The sequence below is a fragment of the Aethina tumida genome, chromosome 6, assembly GCF_024364675.1.
Source record: "Aethina tumida isolate Nest 87 chromosome 6, icAetTumi1.1, whole genome shotgun sequence".
NCBI classification, from domain to species: Eukaryota; Metazoa; Arthropoda; class Insecta; order Coleoptera; family Nitidulidae; genus Aethina; species Aethina tumida.
In genome coordinates, this window is record NC_065440.1 from 15989268 (window position 1) to 16010451 (window position 21184).

Consider the following 21184-nt stretch of genomic DNA (forward strand, 5'->3'; position numbering starts at 1 on the left):
AACCTATAAAACAAAGTTAAAAGGTATAAAATTAACACAAGGCAACGTTAAATATAAATAAATAAGGCCAAAGACTTGTCGCTTTGTTAATTTTCTGTTACTTAAGTTATTCGAAGTCCAATAAGCATAATTTTATGAGAATTCCCTTGTCTTTTATGAGATTAACTGTGAAAATCTATAAAACAAAGCTAAAAGGTATAAAATTAACACAAGGCAACGTTGAATATAAATAAATAAGGCCAAAGACTTGTCTCTTAGTTAATTTTCTGTTACTTAAGTTATTCGACGTTCAATAAGTATAATTTTATGAGAATCCCCTGTCTTTTATGAGATTAACTGTGAAAACCTATAAAACAAAGTTAAAAGGTATAAAATTAACCCAAGGCAACGTTAAATATAAATAAATAAGGCCAAAGACTTGTCGCTTTGTTAATTTTCTGTTACTTAAGTTATTCGAAGTCCAATAAGTATAATTTTATGAGAATTCCCTTGTATTTTATGAGATTAACTGTGAAAACCTATAAAACAAAGTTAAAAGGTATAAAATTAACACAAGGCAACGTTAAATATAAATAAATAAGGCCAAAGACTTGTCGCTTTGTTAATTTTCTGTTACTTAAGTTATTCGAAGTCCAATAAGTATAATTTTATGAGAATTCCCTTGTCTTTTATGAGATTAACTGTGAAAATCTATAAAACAAAGTTAAAAGGTATAAAATTAACACAAGGCAACGTTACATATAAATAAATAAGGCCAAAGATTTGTCTCTTCGTTAATTTTCTGTTACTTAAGTTATTCAACGTTCAATAAGTATAATTTTATGAGAATTCTCTTGTCTTTTATGAGATTATTTGTGAAAACCTATAAAACAAAGTTAAAAGGTATAAAATTAACACAAGGCAACGTTGAATATAAATAAATAAGGCCAAAGACTTGTCTCTTCGTTAATTTTCTGTTACTTAAGTTATTCGAAGTAAAATAAGTATAATTTTATGAGGATTTTCGGATCTTTTAACTGCGGAAACATATAAAACGAAGTTAAAAAAAAGAGTTAGTAAAAGTAATTATTAGTTTTTACGCTCCTAATCACACATTTTCCATCGATAAACTAAATGAAAAGTGCAGTTACGCTAAGTGCACCGCATTCGGGGACTCCCACACCGTTCCCGAAACCGCACCGAGGTATCCGAGGTGAAACGCAAAAAGAAAAACGACGGAATCCGACGCCGAGGTTAATGACGGCCATAAATCCGTTCGCAACCCTTGTAGAACAACGCAAAGAAAATAGTTTCGGGGAGATATAAATAAATGCGAAAACGGTGTCCCGGGATTTTCGTCGGCCGCCACTGTTCCTAATTACATTCTTTCAGCGATCCGTACGAATAAAAATCACGTGCGATCCGTCCGCGATTCGTCCCCGGTTTTCGGCGAAGGAGAATCGGGCATCGCCCAAACGGGGAACGATAAATTCGAGGCACTATTTATCAGGACTTGCGTGCGAATAATCCGAATGCGGAGTGATTTCTCTTGTACGATTCGGTAAAAATGTCGGAGAGAATGTCGGAGGGAAAAAGTGAGCCCGTTACTATCGAGTGGTGTTTTGCATCTGGGCGAAGTGCCGGTGGATGGAGGGCTGGAGTGGCGGGTTCGTTTTTAACGACGCCAAGATCCCAATTATTTTTCCAACAAATAAATCCGGCTTTCTTTCTTTTTTTTTCATTTTTCTGGCGTGACGGATTGGAGTTTTTAATATCATCCATATTGAATGATTATTAAGATAAAAAAACGGTTTAAAAAAGTTGACCCAATTGAATTATGGATTCAATCACTGTTTCAATGGAGGACTTTATGAACGTAAAAAGAGTTTTAATGAATGAATTAATGGAACGGATAAATTGTTAAATCAATAAATCGGTAAATGTGTGAATGGGTGGATGGATTACTGAATAAATGATAGGATAAATGATGGATGAGTCTATGGTTAAATATATACTACTGTTTTAAATGAGATAATTGATGTTTACCAACACATTTTGATACACTTATATTAACTATTTTTTCCTAAATTAACGTTGTAATTTTAATATAAAAAATATATATAAAAGAATATTTGAACTGAATTAAAACGTTAAACACAAAACCTAATGAAAGGTAAATTAAATTAATTTGACTGTAATATAAAACTGGAAGGCGAATAAACAGAAATTAGAAAAAATAAATATAAGCTTGTTTAATTAAAATTTAATCCCAATTTAGGCAAGAACTGAAAATATAAATTTAAAAAAATCTTTAACATACAAAATATTAGAATTTAATAAATCTTAGGTATAATTATATTAATTTTATTTTGAGATTTGTAATTTTGTCAATCAATTTTTAAAACTTAAATTATCATAAATTTTACATATTAATTACTTAAATAAAATTAACTTTTTAATTTCCACTTTCACCTTCATCTTCAACTTTAACTTGACCTTGTGCTGTAACTTCACCTTCAACTTCAACCCCATCTTCTACAGTTCCCATCTGAAGTTTAACTCATCTTCAACTTGATTTTTAATTTCTAAATAAATCTAGTTTTGATCTTAACTTTTAAATTTTATAATTTATATTACATATTTTATATTTTATATGTCCTATATATTTTATTGAATTTATTTTATATATTTTACTTTTTTATTTATTTTATTTATTTTATTTATTTTATTTATTTTATTTATTTTATTTATTTTATTTATTTTATTTATTTTATTTATTTTATTTATTTTATTTATTTTATTTATTTTATTTATTTTATTTATTTTATTTATTTTTTTTATTTATTTATTTTATAAATTATGTTTAATGTATATATGCGTATGGTTTTTGTCTTGTATATTTTATAATTTATATATTTTATATTCTAAACAATTTATATTTTATAATTTTTATACATTTTGTATAATTTGTTTATTTTATAATTTTTATGTACATTTTTAAGTTTTATATAATTTATATTTTATAAATTTTAGATAATTTACATATTTTATGTTATATGTTTGCTTATACTATTTATTTTAATATTTTTTATGTTTTATATATTTTTGATATTTTATTTCTTTATTTTATATACTTTATATTTGTATATTTTATATGTATTTTATATATTTTATATATATTATATATTTTCCATATTTTACATATTTTATATATTGTTTATTTTATATTTTTTGTGTTTATAAAATTTATACATTATATTTTTTATATTTAAAATATTTTATATATTTTTTGTATTTCATGTATTTTATATAGTTTATGTATTTTATATTTTTTATATTTCATATATTTTATATATTGTTTATTTTATACTTTTTGTGTTTATAAAATTTATACATTATATTTCATATATTTATAAATTATATATTCATATATTTATAAATTATATAATATAAATATATAATATTTTTGTATATTTTTTATATTTTGTATATTTTGTGTATTTAGAAAATTTTGTGTATTTTGTATATTTTGCATATTTTGTATATATTGTATGTTTTGTATATTTTGTATATATTATATACTTTACAAATTTTATATATATTTTATTTATTTTATACTTCTCATATATTTTGTTTATTATATAGTTTATAAAAGTTTAACAAAATTCAAAAATAAGTATTCAAAATATCTATAAAATATTTTAAATTGTGATAAAAATTTGTGGGTGACTTTTAGAACTATAATGTTTCGCGCAATTTTATATAAATTTAACTTATTTTGAAAATATTTGAAAGAACTTATACCACAATTATTTTGTAGTTTAAATAATGAGCGCACTCATGACTTAAACAAATATCGAACAAAATTAAATACTCCATCGTAACTCCAGTTATTAACGATCATTATCGTAGTTTCAAAATCTGTTGTCCAATTAAGAAGGATCAGGATAAAATCAGTTGCAGGAGAGCGTGGAAAAATAAACAAACACGGAGTCGAAACCGGAATCCTAAATATTCTCAACAGTAATTGAACTTCCTTTATTATTTATTTATCTTCATCTCTTCCACTGTTCCGGTCATCCCCTTAAAAACCGCAAACAATACAGGATCTACGCTACGTAATCTGGGGCTCTTGATAAATCAGTATTTAGTGTTTACCCTTGCGAACGGAAAATATAATGTAAGAAAAAAGCTTCGAAATAAAATTGGATTATCTTTCTTTCTTGTAGCAGGAAATGGATCCATAAATGTAAGTAAATACGTGTTGTTGTTGCACTTAATTGTTATTAAATAACTTACTTAAGTGAGACAGTTGTTTAAAAAAATAAACCTTAACACACCCTCACACTGACATAAAGTAAAACAGGCATTGTTTATTTACGACGATTCCGGAATCTCTTTCGCCACAAGGAACGTATCCATCAACGTCTGGCTTGCACAGAAGCGGAGAGACAGCAAAAAAACAAAAAAATAAATAAATATATAAGAAAAAAGAAAGGAAAAAAAAACCACGTCGCCCCCGAAACTCGAAGCACATTTCCAGACGGTGGAAACAGACCGGGGTCGGCAATAAGACCGAAACAAAACTACATCCGCGTTGGCTGGATGAGATTTTCGCGGCGAAAACACGGCACCGAGCATTATCTGGATGAATTCCCTTTTACCCCCGGAGAAAGCTCGTCGGTCGGTCTTGAGCCGCCCCCGAATTGGTGGCGCACTAAAATCTTACAATATACATATCCGGGTGAAAAAGTTTCGGATTTAATTCCGCAAATTGTGCACCGCGTAAGTTTTTCCCGGGTCAAATCGATGCGAATGGAATTGATTGTTTAAATGAAATAATAACTTCAATATACGTCGGTGGCTGAACTATGTTAAGTAACTATTTTGACTGTTTAATTAACATGCTGCAATAAAGTGTAATTATTTGCACTGGAGGAAAATCAATAGTGTGCATAATGAGTACCCAGAAATGGTGAATTCATAAGTGATTTTTACTGTTTACTTAACATAATCTTCACCTGCTACTTCAGCTAAAGCTTGAACTTCGATATAACCTTCACCTATACCTAAATTTTTAACTTCACCTCTTAATGTTTTTTAATTTTGCTGCATTGAAACTTAGAAAACTATAAAATCGTTATAAACAAAGCAAATTACAATTGTCATTGAACAAATTATTTGTTGTAAACTATTGTATATTAATTATTTATCACGTTACGTAAAGTTTTATCGTGCTTTGTTAATTACTCATGTTATTTTTTTAATTTGTAACCGTTTAAATGACAAAATTTTGTTGATTTAACTGTTTTCGAAACACCACAATTTCCGTGGCAATAAAACTTCAGCAATTAACTTTTAGTTGGGCAACTTTATTCACACAGGTTTGTGTAAACTTCAGCGTTTAATCCTATTTTATCTGTTAATTAAATATATAAAATCGAATGAGACAAATTTACTAAATACTTTTTAGGTGCTTTTAAGATTTACCTTTGAAGAGAATTTGGAATAAAAAAAGAAATGGCTTAATAGCTAATTTTCTAGTTTTTATATTTGAAAGTTAATGCTAAAAACAAGAAATGTTGTGAATAAATAAACTATGAGGTAGTATAAATTATTTATTCCATATTGACAAGTAATAAATATTAAATAATGGTATAAAATCTTTGTTTAAACAGCTTTAATTGAAATATCCATTTGTATAGAGAAATTTATTTATCTTTTTTTAATTTAATTAGATATTTTATATTTTTTAATTGGATATTTTAATCTTTTATTTTTAATACACAAATTTTATAAATCTAAAATAATAATTTAAATTGTTTCTTTTTATTAATTAATTAATTGTTTTTTTAATTTATACTCTAAGTTTTTAATATTTTGAAGCTCAATTTTTAAAATTTTATAAATTTAAAATATTCATATTAATTTTTTCAAATTTATTTATAATTTTTTAAGCTTAATTATTTTAATTTTATAAATTTAAATTAAAAGTTTTAACTTTATAAATATTAATTTTTAGGTATTATTAATTTAAAATATTGATTTTAATTTGTTCAAATATAATTTATAATTTTTAATTTTTTAAGCTCTTTTCCCTTTTGTAAATTTAAAATGATAAGTTTATTTTTTTAATTCTTTGATTAGTTTTAGTGTTCTTGATTTTTTTTAATTTAATCATTTATTTTTAATTTTTAAACTAAATTTTTAAAATTTTAATTTTTTCAAATTTAATTATTCATTTTAAATTTTTAAGCTTGATTATTTAAGTTTTATTGAATTACATTAAAAATATGAAATAATTTTAATTTTTTTTCAAATATAAATTATTATTAACTAATAGTTTTAATATTGTTTTAAATTATTGGATTTTTTAATTTAATTTGTTACTTTCAAATATTTAAGTCTTATTCTTTAAATTTTAATAATTAATTTTTTTTATTTTTAATTTAATTGGTTAATTTATAATTTTAGATTATTAATTTTAAGTTTTAATTTTTTCTGAATATTTCAAATTTAATTGGTTTAATTTTTTCATCTTTATACATATAGTTGATAATTTTATTTATTTGTAATTTAATTGATTATTTTAAATTTTTAAACTGATTTTTTTACATTAAAAAAAAATCAATTTTTTTATAAATTTTAAAGCTCAGCTTTCATTTTTCAAGTTTAAATTGTTATTTTATTTATTTTTTTATTTTAAATATTTAATTTAACAATTTCAATATTTTTTTAAGTAAATTTGGCTATTTTTAAACTTATTTGTTAATTTAGTAATAATAAACTATAAATGTTAAATAAATAAAATATCATCATTATATTAAATAATTTAAAAAATAACCTAAAATGAATATTTGGTAAAATAAAAAATGAAATATTTAACATTTTTAAATATAAAATTTTTTATTTAAAATAGTCTGAAAAATCTGGAATAACATTTGAATAAATAAAAAATGTATATTTATTTTATGAATAAACATTTTAAACTGAATTTAAAAACAAAACGAATATAATCGATTTTTAAATAACTTATGTCTAATTTTACAAGCTAAAAATAATTAAAATTTCATTCAATAAATATTTATTGTAAACAATCTCAAATTAATAACAATATAATTTGTATAATATGCATCCGTTGAATAAACAACACATTCACTGACGAAAAAATAAATTTACCTCGCATATATTGTACATTTAATTAATAATCATTGCTTATTAATTATTAAACACATTACATAAATGCTTTAATGTGCTTTATTAATTACTTCACGTAGTTTTCTACAACCGTTCAAATGGCATAATTCTCCTTTCCAATTTCCTGGAACAATAAAACTGGTGGTATTTAGTTAGTAAAGTTTATTTTAAACAAGTAAACTTCAGCATTTAATCCAGTTTTATTAGGCTGTTAATTAAATAGATATAAAAGTGGTGGAATAAAATCTGATGCAGTCGCAAATGTACCAACCCATTTTATGTCCAGTACTGGTTTTATTGCTGGTAGGTATTTCAATCAAGTAGCAATTAAAAACGGGGTATTAAAAAGATTATGAAACGTTTTGTTTGTCTTGTCGGGAATTCTTGCCTTTGAATGAATATATTAAATTTTTCAACATTCTTTCAGTATTGAAATTTTTAACGTCGTTTAACTTTCAGTGCATTCATTATTTTTAAGAGCATTAGTTGTTGGGCATTCACCATCTTTTAAAGAGATAATCCAACACATATAGTGCATCCACCATTTTTAAACGTCGCATTCGCCATTTTTTGAACAACACATCCACATTTTTCAAATGGAGCATTCACCATTTTTTCAACTGCATAATTCACATTTATTTGAAATGGAGCATCCAACGGTTAAAATTGACAAAAAATCATTGAACCCAATAATCTTAAACATAAACTTCCTCCACCTCGTTATGTTTTAACATCCAGACAACCGTGTGTTTGCGTCCGGTCGAACCCGGTGACTCCGGGCCGACCCAATATACGTATATATATAGACCCAGAACCGGGAAAACCATACGTTTCCACGTCGAACGTGTCAGAGGCTGTCGCCGCGAATGATCAATCCACCCTCGTCCGTACAATCCCCTGCACTCGTCCATTTTTCCGTCGGTCCACTCGCCACGTCCGTGAGGTTCGGACCCGGCTTCCGGGCCGCCCCCGAAACGAGATTAATGTCCCGTGTGTTTCGCACACCGTTCGGCATCTGGACTGATAAGGCGCGACAATAATACGCGAAATATTCAATGTACGGGAAGCGGTGGACGATTTATGGTGGACGTGTTTATTTTTTGAGTGTGTTCGGGGGTGATTTATCGTTTACGAACAAATTTAGAATTCTAATTTTTGCAGTGTATATTTATGTTGTGTTTTTGATAAAATTATCTATTTTGAAGTGTTGTAGAAAATAATGGAATATCTGATAAAGCTTTTTGAAGCTTTTATGTTATATAGTTTATAATTAATAAGCTACGTTTATTAATTAAATGTATATGCGAGGTAAATTTATTTTTTTGTCTGTGACTCAGTTGTTTATTTAACCTCAATATTTAATATATTAAAAACAGTATTTTTGTTTTATTAATTTAAATCTACAAATAAAAAATATTTTAACAATAATATTAAATATCATATTTTCATTTCATTTTACTTTATAAGATATTTATAAAAATTAAAAAATATTTTTAAATTTTTATTATTATTAAGCAAATATTAAAAAAAATAAATAAATTAAAAGAGTAACAAAATTGTTCTTTTAAATTAAGAAAATTTAAAGAATATCAAATTAAATTAATTAGATATTAATATAATTACTAAAATTTAATAAACTAAGCTTCAAAATTTAAAAAAACAATTTATAAATTATTATTGTAATTAAAAAATTAAAAATAATCAATTAACTTTAAAAAGTAAAAAAAGTGTCAATTTAAATTAAGCAAATTTAAATAATGTCAAATTAAATTTATTATACATTAATATAATTAATAAAATACAATTAATTAGGCTTCAAAGAATAAAAATAATAAATTAAATTTGAAAATAAATAAAATTATTATGATTAAAAAAATTAAAAATAAGAAAATTAATTAAAAAAATTAAACTTTAATAAAATAATAAAATTATCAATTTAAATTAAGAAAATTTATATTCTTTAAATTTAACTAATTATATATTAATATAATTTTAAAAAATTAATAAATTAAACTTCAAAAATTAATAATAGTCAATTAAATTGAAAAATAATTAAAATTATTTTTTAAATATAAAAATTATTATTATTATGAAAAATTAAAAACAAGAAAATTAATTAAAATTAACTAATTATCTTTAATAAAATAATAAAATTATCAATATAAATTAAGAAAATTTAAAGAACATAAGGTTAAGTGTTAAGTGTTAAAATGTTTAATTAAATTTGAAAATTTATTATTATGATTAAAAAATTAAAAATAAAAAATAAATTAGAAATAATCAATTAAAATCAAAATAGATAATAAAATTGTTAATTTAAATTAAGAAAATTTTAAAAATATTAATTATATATTATTATAATTAATACAAATTAATTAATTAAACTTCGAGAACTAAAAAATAACTGATTAAATTTGAAATAATTAAAATCATTATTTTAAATTTATAAGTTGTTGTGATTAAAAAATTAAAATAATATCAATCAATTTTTAATCAATAATTAAAATTATTGATTAAAAATAATAAAATAAATTAGAAAAAAATAAATAAACAAAGAAATGAAAAATAATCAAATAACATTAAATATATAATAAAATTCTTAATTTAATGAATATAAAATTAAATTAATTATATATTAACATAAGTAATAAAATTTAATAAATCAAGTTTCAAAAATTAAGAATAATCAATTATATATGAAAATAGTTAAAATCATTTTTTTAAATTTATGAATTCTTATTATTATGATTAACATTAAAGAAATTGATATAATTGTTAATTTAAATTAAGAAAATTTAAAACATATTAAACTAATTTAATTATGTATTAATATAATAATTGTATATTAATATAATTATTATATATTAATATAATAATTATCTATTAATATAATAATTATTAAAATATAATAAATTAAGCTTCAAAAACTAAAAATAACCAATTAAATTTGAAAATAATTCAAATTTTGTTTTAAATTTATAAATCTTTATTATCATAATTAAAAAATTAAAAATAAAAAAATAAGTTAAAAATAATCAATTAACTTTAAAAAATAATCAAATTGTCTATTTAAATGAAGAAAATTTAAATAATATCAAATAAAATTAATTACGTATTAATATAGATAACAAAATTAAGCTTCCAAAATTAAAAATAATCGGTTAAATTTGAAAATACGTAAACTTATTATTTTAAATTAAATATAACCGTTTATAAAAAAAATTAAAAATAACTAATTAAATTTGAATTTCATAAAATTATAGATATAAATAGATTAAAGATATAAATAACAATTTAAATATAAATAAACAAAATTTGACAGATTATACATAAAAAATAAGTTTAGAAAAATTAAAATTAATATTTTAAAAATTTAAAATTTAAAAAAAATAAGGTTAAGGTTAATTATATATTATCGTAGACGTCACTGGTAAAATTTTAGTGAAAAAATATTATTTAAATGGAGTGTTTGAATAAAAATTAATTTAAATAAATCTATATTTTGTATTTTATTTATTGGAATATTAAAATAATTTATAAATACATTAATATATATTTTTTTTGGGTTTAATAATTAAAATACAGGTTTCTGTAATATTTTCATCCAATAGAAATTTAATATGAGCCAAGTTTTCATATATTTTTATATAAAAAATATTAATATCTAAAATAGTGTAGTAAATAAATAAATTCATTTATAAAAATATTTTTAAAAAATGTGGTTAATGTAGTTTTTTAAATGTAGCATTCGCCATTTTTCAAATGGAGCATTCGCCGTTTTTCATATGCAGCATTCACCATTTTTTCAAAGGGAGCATTCGCCATTTTTCCAACTGGATAATTCACCAAATTTAACAATTTGAGCCATTAATATTACCAATAGGAGATTAACAAGTTTTCATATATTTTTATATAAAAAATATTAATATCGAAAATAGAGTATCAAAAAATAAATAAAGTTATTTTGAAAATATATTTAAAAAATGTAGTTTAAAAATAAATGAATTATACCATCCCTACTCGACAGCAAACAAAAAACAAAACAACCCACATCAAGTTAAATGCCAACATAATACAAACACAACAACGCAAACATCCCAATCACTACGTAAAAAACACATTTAAATTTCGCATTCCAATAGTTGCATTTAAAAACCCATTTATATCGTTACCCGATTTAAATTTTTATTTTTTTATAAACGACGATCACTCAATTACGGACAGTTGTTTAGTAAATCCGTAGCCGCGGGCAATTTCCATGCAAAATAGCCATTTAATAAGTTACAAATTTATACCGGCACTGCGAATTCGAACAAGACGTGGGACGGGACCGTCGAACGACGACGACGACGCCCATAATCCACCCCTAATCTATTCGCACGTGTTTCCCGGTACACGTGAACGTCCCGTCATGCATAATACATCGATACGTCGGGATATTGTAATTTATGCGGCGAAAAATGGCACACGGCGACAAAAAATATTGAATTAATGGGGATTATGGGGGGTGTGATGCACCCGGAAAATATATTTGTGGTGTGTTACTCAAAAAAACGGGAAATCGACGTTTTAGTTAGTTAGTTAGTTGGGGAATGTTTGTAATGAGACGAGAAAATTACAGGAATCTGCATTAGCAAGACGAGAAAATTACAGGAATCTGCACTTATAAAATCGTTTATTACGCTGGAAGGAAGTGGGATACTCACCATAAAACATAAATTAGTCCACGTCAAACCTGTAAAACAATAACGACATTAAAAAACTTTTAGTGGTGGTCGATCATTCGAAATGGACTCCGTATCGGTTGGTCAATATTTGCTAATAAGCAACAATGTAGTAATTAGAGCCTGCCATTTGTACATAACGGGGGCATTAATCAATTTATGTTTGTTCAATGCCAACGGTTCCCGAGCTCGCTGAATAATTTGCGTTCTTGGAATTGCTTAATTGATTTAATTCGATTATTCAACTATCAATTCACTCGCCCCCATCCCCCCGATGGATGCCGCATTTTTTCCAACGATAAAACCCGTACGTGTTAGTTACCATAAGCGACTAAATCACGTTCAAGAAACTACAAGGGCGTCACTGGAGCCACCGCAAGCGACCGACCCGAAATGGGGTTCTTAAACGTGGCAGTTAAAATTTCACCGACCGACCGACATTAAAACCTACCCCAAGACTTTGACACGGACACGACATTGTTGCCCGCCCCGGTTTTACTGCCCCCTAAACGTCTCCGTAAGAGGGTGCTTTACGGCATAATGCCCCGGCTTACCTTACAATTTAAATAACCACCCCCCCCCCGTTTCGAAATCGATATTTCGTAATTAATTCGTGTGCCGTGAATTTAACGCGATTACCCGCGGCATTTGTTCTTAAAAACCGTCGCAATTCGACCGCCGCAAAACAATAAACGCCGCAACGCACCGATAAAATGCGCGACAATGGGGTAAAAAATAAAATAGCCGTCCGTTCGATCGTGCTTAATTCGGTGTTTGTGCATAATTGAATTATGCACGGTAAGTGTGGTGTGAATTGCTGAATTCGCACCGACTCGCGGCCGGGGCTGTTGCATTCCGAGCCCTCGCTGTTTTGCCACAGCGAATTTTTTTCCGTGTTGCACATAAAATTAAATGCTAATGGACTGGCGCCGTGTTTGTTTGTTCGATGACGGATTCCATCCAACGTTAGATTACGTTCAAACAATGTGATACATTTTTAATTAAGCTTTTTTATTTTTGTTTTTGATTGGCTGCAAATATTTGTTGGGCGATTTGGTGTTTGCATTGTTGTTTGCCAAGCTGGAATTGAAAAAGTAGCACTTTCGAATGGCACAAATGAAATATAATCGAATATTTCAGGGATGATTAAACAATACCTAAGGTCAAAATAAAGATTTCTGTAATATTTACATCGTAGAGGACGCTTAATTATATGTACAATAGATGTCGCTAGCAAAAGGTAATTATTATGTAAATCATGCAATAATTTATATTTAAATCTGAATAATCTGAATCTTAAAATAAAGGTTTCTGTAATATTGTCATCCTAAAAAACACTTAAATATTTGTACTACAGATGTCACTAGTAAAAGTTTATTTATTATATAAATTTACATAAACCTTGTTATAATTTAAAATTACATCTGAATACAAACTACCAAGAAATTTAAATTATAAAAATACCTGAATTAACTTGACACTTTATAATAATGATTTTGGAGACATCTTTTGGATAATGTACCACAGATGTCACTAGTAAAAGTTAATTATTATATAAATTTTAATAAATCATGTTATATTTAAATCTGAATAGAAACTACAAAAAAATTGAAAATATAGAAATGCACGAATCATCTTGACTCTTTAGAAAAATTATTTTGGCGACATCTTTTGAACGAAGGTTAATTTAAACAATTACCTTAATCTTAAAATAAAGATTTCTGTAATATTTTCATCTCACAAGAAATTTAAATACGCGTACCATAGATGTCGTTAATCAAAGATGATTTTTATATAAATTTTCATAATTACGTATATTATTTATATTTAAATCTATATAGAAACAACAAAAAAAAAACAAATTATAAATTTATTTCAGTCTATTTGTTGTCCCACTGTCACACAGAATTTTAAGCAGTCTCCATCCAAACTCCAGGGCCAGGGCCAAAGTAACAAAGACATTCGGACACGTTTTAACGGGCGAACTTTTCACGACCACGCACACATTCCCAGCTAATTTCATCCCCCTTCCCTACTGACTGTAAGTCCGTCGATGTGGTCCCATTTTTTTGTGCGCCGCCACCTTCATTATAAACGGATTAATTCCGAAACTTATCCCGAATTTCCATTTGCAACACTAACGATCTTGCTACTCTTGCTACTCCCAATTAATTACAGCCTTGGAAATTCACCGAACTTCCCCTTCGCGTCGGTGGCGGTTTTTTCTCGTCCGCCAGTCGAGGGCATTTTTCGCATTAGCAAAACGTTAAGGGTGCAGGTTATTGTCGTCCGAAAAAAGCCGGTGTCTAATGGCAACAAAAATGTGCCTTTGTTCCTTCTAAGTTTCACAGTAATAAGGGGTGGATTAATAATTAATTCATACACTACAGAATTCATGGATTTTTATTAAAAGAATTAAGATGTAAAAAATGTAGATTCCTGTAATCATACTACGCTTTCAATTTGTGTCTTGAATCTATTGAATTATTGAAATGAATAATAGTAATGGGATAATTATTAACATGGCTGTAATAATTAATTCATACTCCGTAGAATTCTGGTTGAAGTACATGGATAATTAATTATTAACATGGTGATAAAATATGAATCAAGTGCCTGCAATTTACGGAGCGAAGCAGTAGAATAATGATCTTGAGTACACACTATTAAATCCGGGGGGCAATTCCGAATCGTAACTGTTCAGGCAATTAATCATTTTTCGCCGGTGTCGAATACGAACAATTATGCAAAATTCCCCGGCTCCCAGTTTCGCCTAGTCGCAACACGAACCCCGTAATCCCGCGGGACCAAGAGATTAACATCCTTGTAAAACCCCTTTCCATTGGAACTTGTAAGTAAAAAAAATCTAAACAACACACCTGTAATAGTTTCGTGGAGGGTTGAATGCTCGTCGGGGGGTTGACACCCCCCCCCCCCAACGGCCTCGTCGTCGCCCTTTCGCTTGTCGCGGCTCGTAAAGTTTGCAGACGTGGCCCGAGCCTTCTCCTCGAGTTATCTCCACTTCTGCTGGTGGTTTAATTAAGAACTCCGAGGTCGGAGATTTCAGACTGATGATCCTCAGTCACTTTGTCAGCGCGACTTGTGTACACTCGACGCATAAAGATTATATGCCTCCTTGCTCGATGGCACAGATTTATGACCCCGCAGTGTTTTCCCTGGCCCGCTGTTGCTTCGGGTCAATTTATATTTTGAGGGGGTGGATTTTCGATTAAACACGACGGTCGACGCGGCGTGAAATAGTTTTAGAAACATTTTACCACCTTCATTCAATTTAGTGTTTAAATTTTAATTATTTTATTTGTTTTATTTTCATTAAATTATTACGTAAGAGCATAAATGGATAATTTATAATTTAGTTATACAGTCTAAGGATGATAAAAATACAGTATTCTGTAAAGATAAAAGGTCTAGTTCACTAAATATCCACTAGATGTCTCTAATAAAATTTTGTATTAGAGTCTTTAGTTTATATTTATTTTAATTCATTGCAGATATGTTAAAAAAAATTATAAATTTATAAATATTACATAAAAAAATTATCTATTTTGTTTGTTAAAGTTCTGTAAAAAAAACGAAAAATTATTTTTAATTTTATTAATTTAATTTGGAAAATAAAAATTAAATTCATAAACAAGCAAATATTTTTAAAAAGTATGTGAACCCTTTGTAACAAATACTTTTAATGAAACTAATAAAATGTTTTAACAAACAACAAATAATACACCAATGGATCATTAAAACGAAATTTGTCTTTTGATTTTATTTGAACAATTTCAGCCGAATAAATAAATATTATATTAATGGTATAATAATGTTTTATCCGATGAACACTCTCAAAAAATTTATACTGCCCAAATAACTCCATAATAAATCCATCGAAATCCAATTTACATTTTCGGAGTGATACGCTTTATTGAAATGTAATTATATGAAATTGTTGTAATAGTTTTCTCATCCATGTTCTGCATGACATAAAAAATTCCACAATGAAATATTCCAGTAATTTTTAATAATAATGTAAACAAAATTACATTGAAAAATTTAACAACATTTGAATCAGACTATAAACAAAATTCAGTTGAAATTTTAATTAATTTTTTATGCACTTTCAACATTCTCATTAAAATAATAAATTAATTTATCTAAAATATTACACCTCGGATGTTAAATATGCAGTGTTCTGTAATAGTTAGTTCCGCTATTACCTAATAGATGTCCACAATTATGTATCTGTAATAATGTAATTTTCTAAACATTTTAATAATTTTCCTTTTTAAATTTTTCATTAAAATATAAAATGTTTATTTTCAATAAAACGACAAAATTGTTTTTTTTAAAGCCACATGTACAGTTTAAAAAAGTAAAGCAAAATAAAATTAATTTCAAATTGTTGTATAAAATAATGTAAATATTATTAGAAAAGTATTTGAGTCTTTTGTCACTCAGAATTTTGATGATTAAAAATATAATACCTAAATAATTCATCGTAAATCCATTAAAATTCAATTTATTTCCGGAGTGATACACTTTATTGAAATGTCAATAAATGAAATTACTGAAACAGTTTTTTGTGCACACATTGACATAAAATATTGCAGTGATATTTATTAAAGTGACCAAAAATATATTGGACATTTAACCACGTTTGAACCAGACAATTCATTAGAAATTTTAATTAATTTTTTATGCATTTTCAACATTCTCATTAATATTAATATATCTAAAAAACAATACATTGAATGTTAAATATGCAGTGTTCTGTAATAGCTAGTTCAGCTATTACTCAATAGATGTCCATAATTAGGTAACTGTAATAATGTAATTTTCTATACATTTTAATAATTTTCCTTTTTAAATTTTTCAGTAAAATATAAAATCATTATTCTCAATAAAACGACAAAATTATTTTGATAATTTGAAAAAATGAAGCAAAATAAAATTAACTTCAAATTTTTGTACAACATGTGTAAAAATTATTAAAAAAAAGTATTTGAATCTTTTGTCAATCATAATTTTGATAATTAAAAAATATAGTTCCTAAATAACTCCATCAAAATTCAATTTATTTCCGGAGTGATACACTTTATTGAAATGTCAATACATGAAATTACTGAAACATGTTTTTTGTGCATATAATGGCATAAAATATAGCAGTAATTTTTAATAAAGTAAACAAAATTAATGAAATTTTAATTAATTATTTATACGTTTTCTACATTCTCATAAAAATAGCAAACTAATACATCTAAAACATTACATCAAGGACGTTAAATATGCAGCGTTCTGTAATGATAAAGTGTAGTTCTGTCGTTACCCATTAGATGTCCACCACAACATATTTATATTAATGTACTTTAAGTGGTATTTATTTCAAATTATTTACTCGAACGCCGACAACGCGGCACGTAAAACAACCGGTGACGTCGGCCCGAACAAAATTAACGTTAACTTCCACGATAACTCAATTCCCCCGTCCGAACAACTGCATCCGACCGAAGAGTAATTACACACCCGGACGTCGACATCGCCGGCCGATGGTGGCACAATCGGCGTCGGCGTCCGTCGCGGCTCGCATCGCTTTATTAACCCCCGCAACGTGTCTTTTGACTGTGGCGTTAATTAAAAATTGCGGAGATGACCTTTTTCGCGCTAATTAAAGGGACATGTGGGACAATCGCGCCACCGATACGGATCTCTTTGACGTCAAAGCGCTTTTGGGGTGCACGTTGTCCGTTGTGTAACCGCTCGTCCGTCGGTGCCGTGAGATTTTTTAATTGGCGTGCGGAAAGTGAAGGCCGTAATTGTCCTCGATTAATTTCAATCACGTTTTCATTTGAATAAACGAAGTAAATAATATTAATCGTTGGCGACATCTTTTGGACGGTAGCTAAATTAAACTATTACCTATTCTAAAATGCAGGTTTCTGTAATGTTTGCGTCCTACAAGAAACTTAAATAATATTTGAAATTGTAAAAAATATTCAAATTACAGAATTACACTAATTAGAGTTGGCTCTAATAATGATTTGGGCGACATCTTGTGGACGGTAGCTAAAGTGGACAATTACCATTTTAAAATACAGATTCCTGTAATATTTGCGTCTCACTCGAGTGTTAAATTTGTAAATTTCAAATAGATTTTAATTTAGATTGATAAATCCAATTTACCCGGAACATTTTAGCTTAAGTGACTTTAATTCAGATTATTTTCGTGCGTTTTAAATGCACTTGTGCACTCGGCACTAAACCATTCAGGGCGTCGGGCAGTCGCCGAAGAAAATTGACGGGAACAATGCCTACATTTTTCAGATAAAATGCAATTGCATTGCGAAAAGCAATCCGGGGTTCAATAAACTCCGGATTGTAATGAAAAAGTCCCGCGCGATCGCGATTGGAAAAGTAATTACAGATACGTTTTAAAATTCTACGACGTAAAAAAAAAAAACGAAAACGTAATAAAGGCACCGGAAGCTATTCAGACTTCAATATTTGCCGATGTTTTAAGAAGAAGAATCACTTTGATGCAACGAAGAACGTTATTCGGGCTAAAAAGAAATCACGTTATTGATTGACCGAAACGTTCGTTCGGCACCCTCGGGATTCGGTTAATTTAAAATAAACAAATTTATTGGTTTTATCAGTGTCTGTTAGATAAGCCGAAACTTATTAAAACTTTTTTGCCTGGCTCCCTCTTCCCGTTCCTTCATTTTTTTTTTTCTTTCTTGGTCGGACGTGTAAAATGTAGATTTATCATCCCTCCGGATAATTTAATTTGTATTAAATAATAATCGTTGACTAATGAATTTATTATGGGTGTGTCGCAATGAAGTTGCGTTAGTTTTATAAATTTATTAAACTCGCAATAGATATTGTGCCTTATATTGCCCGAGATAAATCATTCCGTCCGACTAATTTATAACCCGAACGATAAATATTGTAGTAAACAAATCAAACATATAATTTATACATTCGAGCCATGATATATTGGCGGGTTTATGCAAGAAATTCACGTTTGCGCAAAATAAAGCGGCGTATTGAAATTCCCTTTGAATATATTATATGCGCCGATAAAATTCCGACTCCTTCACGGCATGTCAATTCACCTTATAAAAGAATTTAACGGTTTCATGAATGTCGAAATGTGTCCATTTTTTTGTTATAAACACATTTCTTTTTTTTATGTAATTCACATCCAAACGTGATCGTCATTATTCATATATTATGTATATTATAACGACATCTGTGATACGTATATTGAGGTTTATTGTAGGATGCAAATATTACAGAAATCTTCATTTTAAGTAGGTAAATAAATTGGTAAGCTACCGCCCAAAAGATGTCGCCAAAATTATTTTTATAAGGAGTCAAATCTAATTCGTGTAATTTTATAATTTGATTTTTTGTAGTTTCTGTTTAAATGTAAATAAAAATAATAAACATAATTTGTTAAAATTTCTTTAATAATCATCTTTTACTAACAATATTCGTGGTAAGTATATTTAAGTGTTTTATGGGATGCAAATATTACAGGAACCTTTATTTTAAAATAGGTAACTCTTTAATTTAGCTACCACTCAAAAGATGTCGCCAAATCATTTTTATAAAGATTGTGTAATTTTATTTAATAATGAGGAAAAAAATCAATTAAAATCTATAATTTAAATAAAATGCGGATAAATTTTTGCAGAATTTATTTAATAATTTATGTAAATTTTTAAAATTTAAATAAAAAATTATGTAAAAGAGGCACAATTTACAATTATTACTTTTTATAATTTAAAAACATATTAACAAATAAAATCAACATATATATTTAAACAAATTTTAAAACTAAAATTAAAAAGATATTTTCTTTCGACAAAAATACAAATTGAAAAATGATGAAAAATATAAACGAACATTCCCCGTCCGTTTTATAATAACAAAACTTCCGGTTTTGCAAACGTTTTAATCCCACCCCCGCACCTTTTTCGATTATTCATCCACCGTTCCGTAAATTCCGTCGCATTTCTACGTCAAAAAAAAAAATGAAAAAAACTTCTCACCTCCGCCATAATTATGAGTCGCACACCCCCAAGAATCAATTTTTAAACTCCAACAAAAAAAAAAATAATAATAATAAAATCGAATTAATGGCCTTTGATACGGGCTAATTGGATTTGCAGTTACCGAAGCCGTGGCCCCACCACCGTCGCACCCCTTTCGCCCGACCCTCTCGGGGGGAAACTCGGAATAATTATCAGCTAACTGAATTTTAAACGTTGGAGCCGCGTTACTTTTTAAACTGATTAGTCGAAGAGAATTCCTTCATTATCGCTTTGTGCCGTCTCACCTTTCCATTATGTTCGGTTGCCGAACGGCGGGGCGTCTTTGGGGGGGATGTTTTGCATGATCGACTCGCTTACAGTACGCGGGAATGTCTCTGTTGTATTACGTGAGGCAACAGACGTGTCGTTTTTGTTTTTGTCGCCAGAGTAAAACCGGCGTATTTAATGGAATTTACGTTACGTTACGGTTACCAATTGGGTAAATACCTACTTTACCGACATCCGTGTCTCATTATTATGCTCCTCCATGATTCTTAAATTCCTACTTAACCGACGTTTATGTCAAGTTATTTTAATCCTATTATATGTAGTTTATAAATTCCTACTTTGCCGACACTTATGTCAAATTATTTCTGTTTCTCATGGATAATATAATAATTATTTATAATGATGTTGGCGACATCTTTTGGATGATAGCTAAAGTAAACAATTACCTATTTTAAAATAAAGATTCCTGCAATATTGGCATCTCACTCGTAGATGTTAAATTTACGTTAATCTTTCATATATCACTTTAACTGCTTATATGCCTTAAAACAATTGATTTTTTTTGGCCGGAACGTCCTATTTATTCGCCTCCAAACATATTGCATGTGACAAATGATCACTTGACAATATTAACGGGACGGCGTTCGAGTTCCGGTTACAATTCGACTCGACTATCCAGTTTTCCGCAGAACTGCTCCTTCCGGTTTTACGGTCGCAATAAATTCCTCCCCTCCGGGCCAAGATAGCGGGACCGGCGGTCGCCGTCGACACCTCCCACATTCCCGTTTCGGCGGCAAGGTAGGAACTAATCGAACAAAGTAGATATAAGTGTCTTCGTCGGAATCCGGACCGGCGGTGCCGGTGTTTCTTTACGAGCGACAGCAAAGGGGTCGGCAACTCGTCCGTGCAATGCCCCCCGCCGTCCGGCTCCTCGGGAACCGCAGTTAA

The 21184-nt window shown here is 27.8% G+C and overlaps 1 protein-coding gene across 3 annotated transcripts in view; it reads right to left on the reverse strand.

Annotated features, from left to right (window-relative positions):
* LOC109599644 (TWiK family of potassium channels protein 7-like) overlaps positions 1–21184 on the reverse strand; it is a 165704-nt gene that overhangs the window by 85360 nt on the left and 59160 nt on the right. For all 3 annotated transcript variants that reach the window (XR_007548300.1, XR_007548299.1, XM_049968706.1), the window contains one exon: positions 11883–11911. The gene's annotated coding sequence lies outside the window, so the exon portion shown is untranslated. The remainder of the gene's footprint in view (positions 1–11882; positions 11912–21184) is intronic.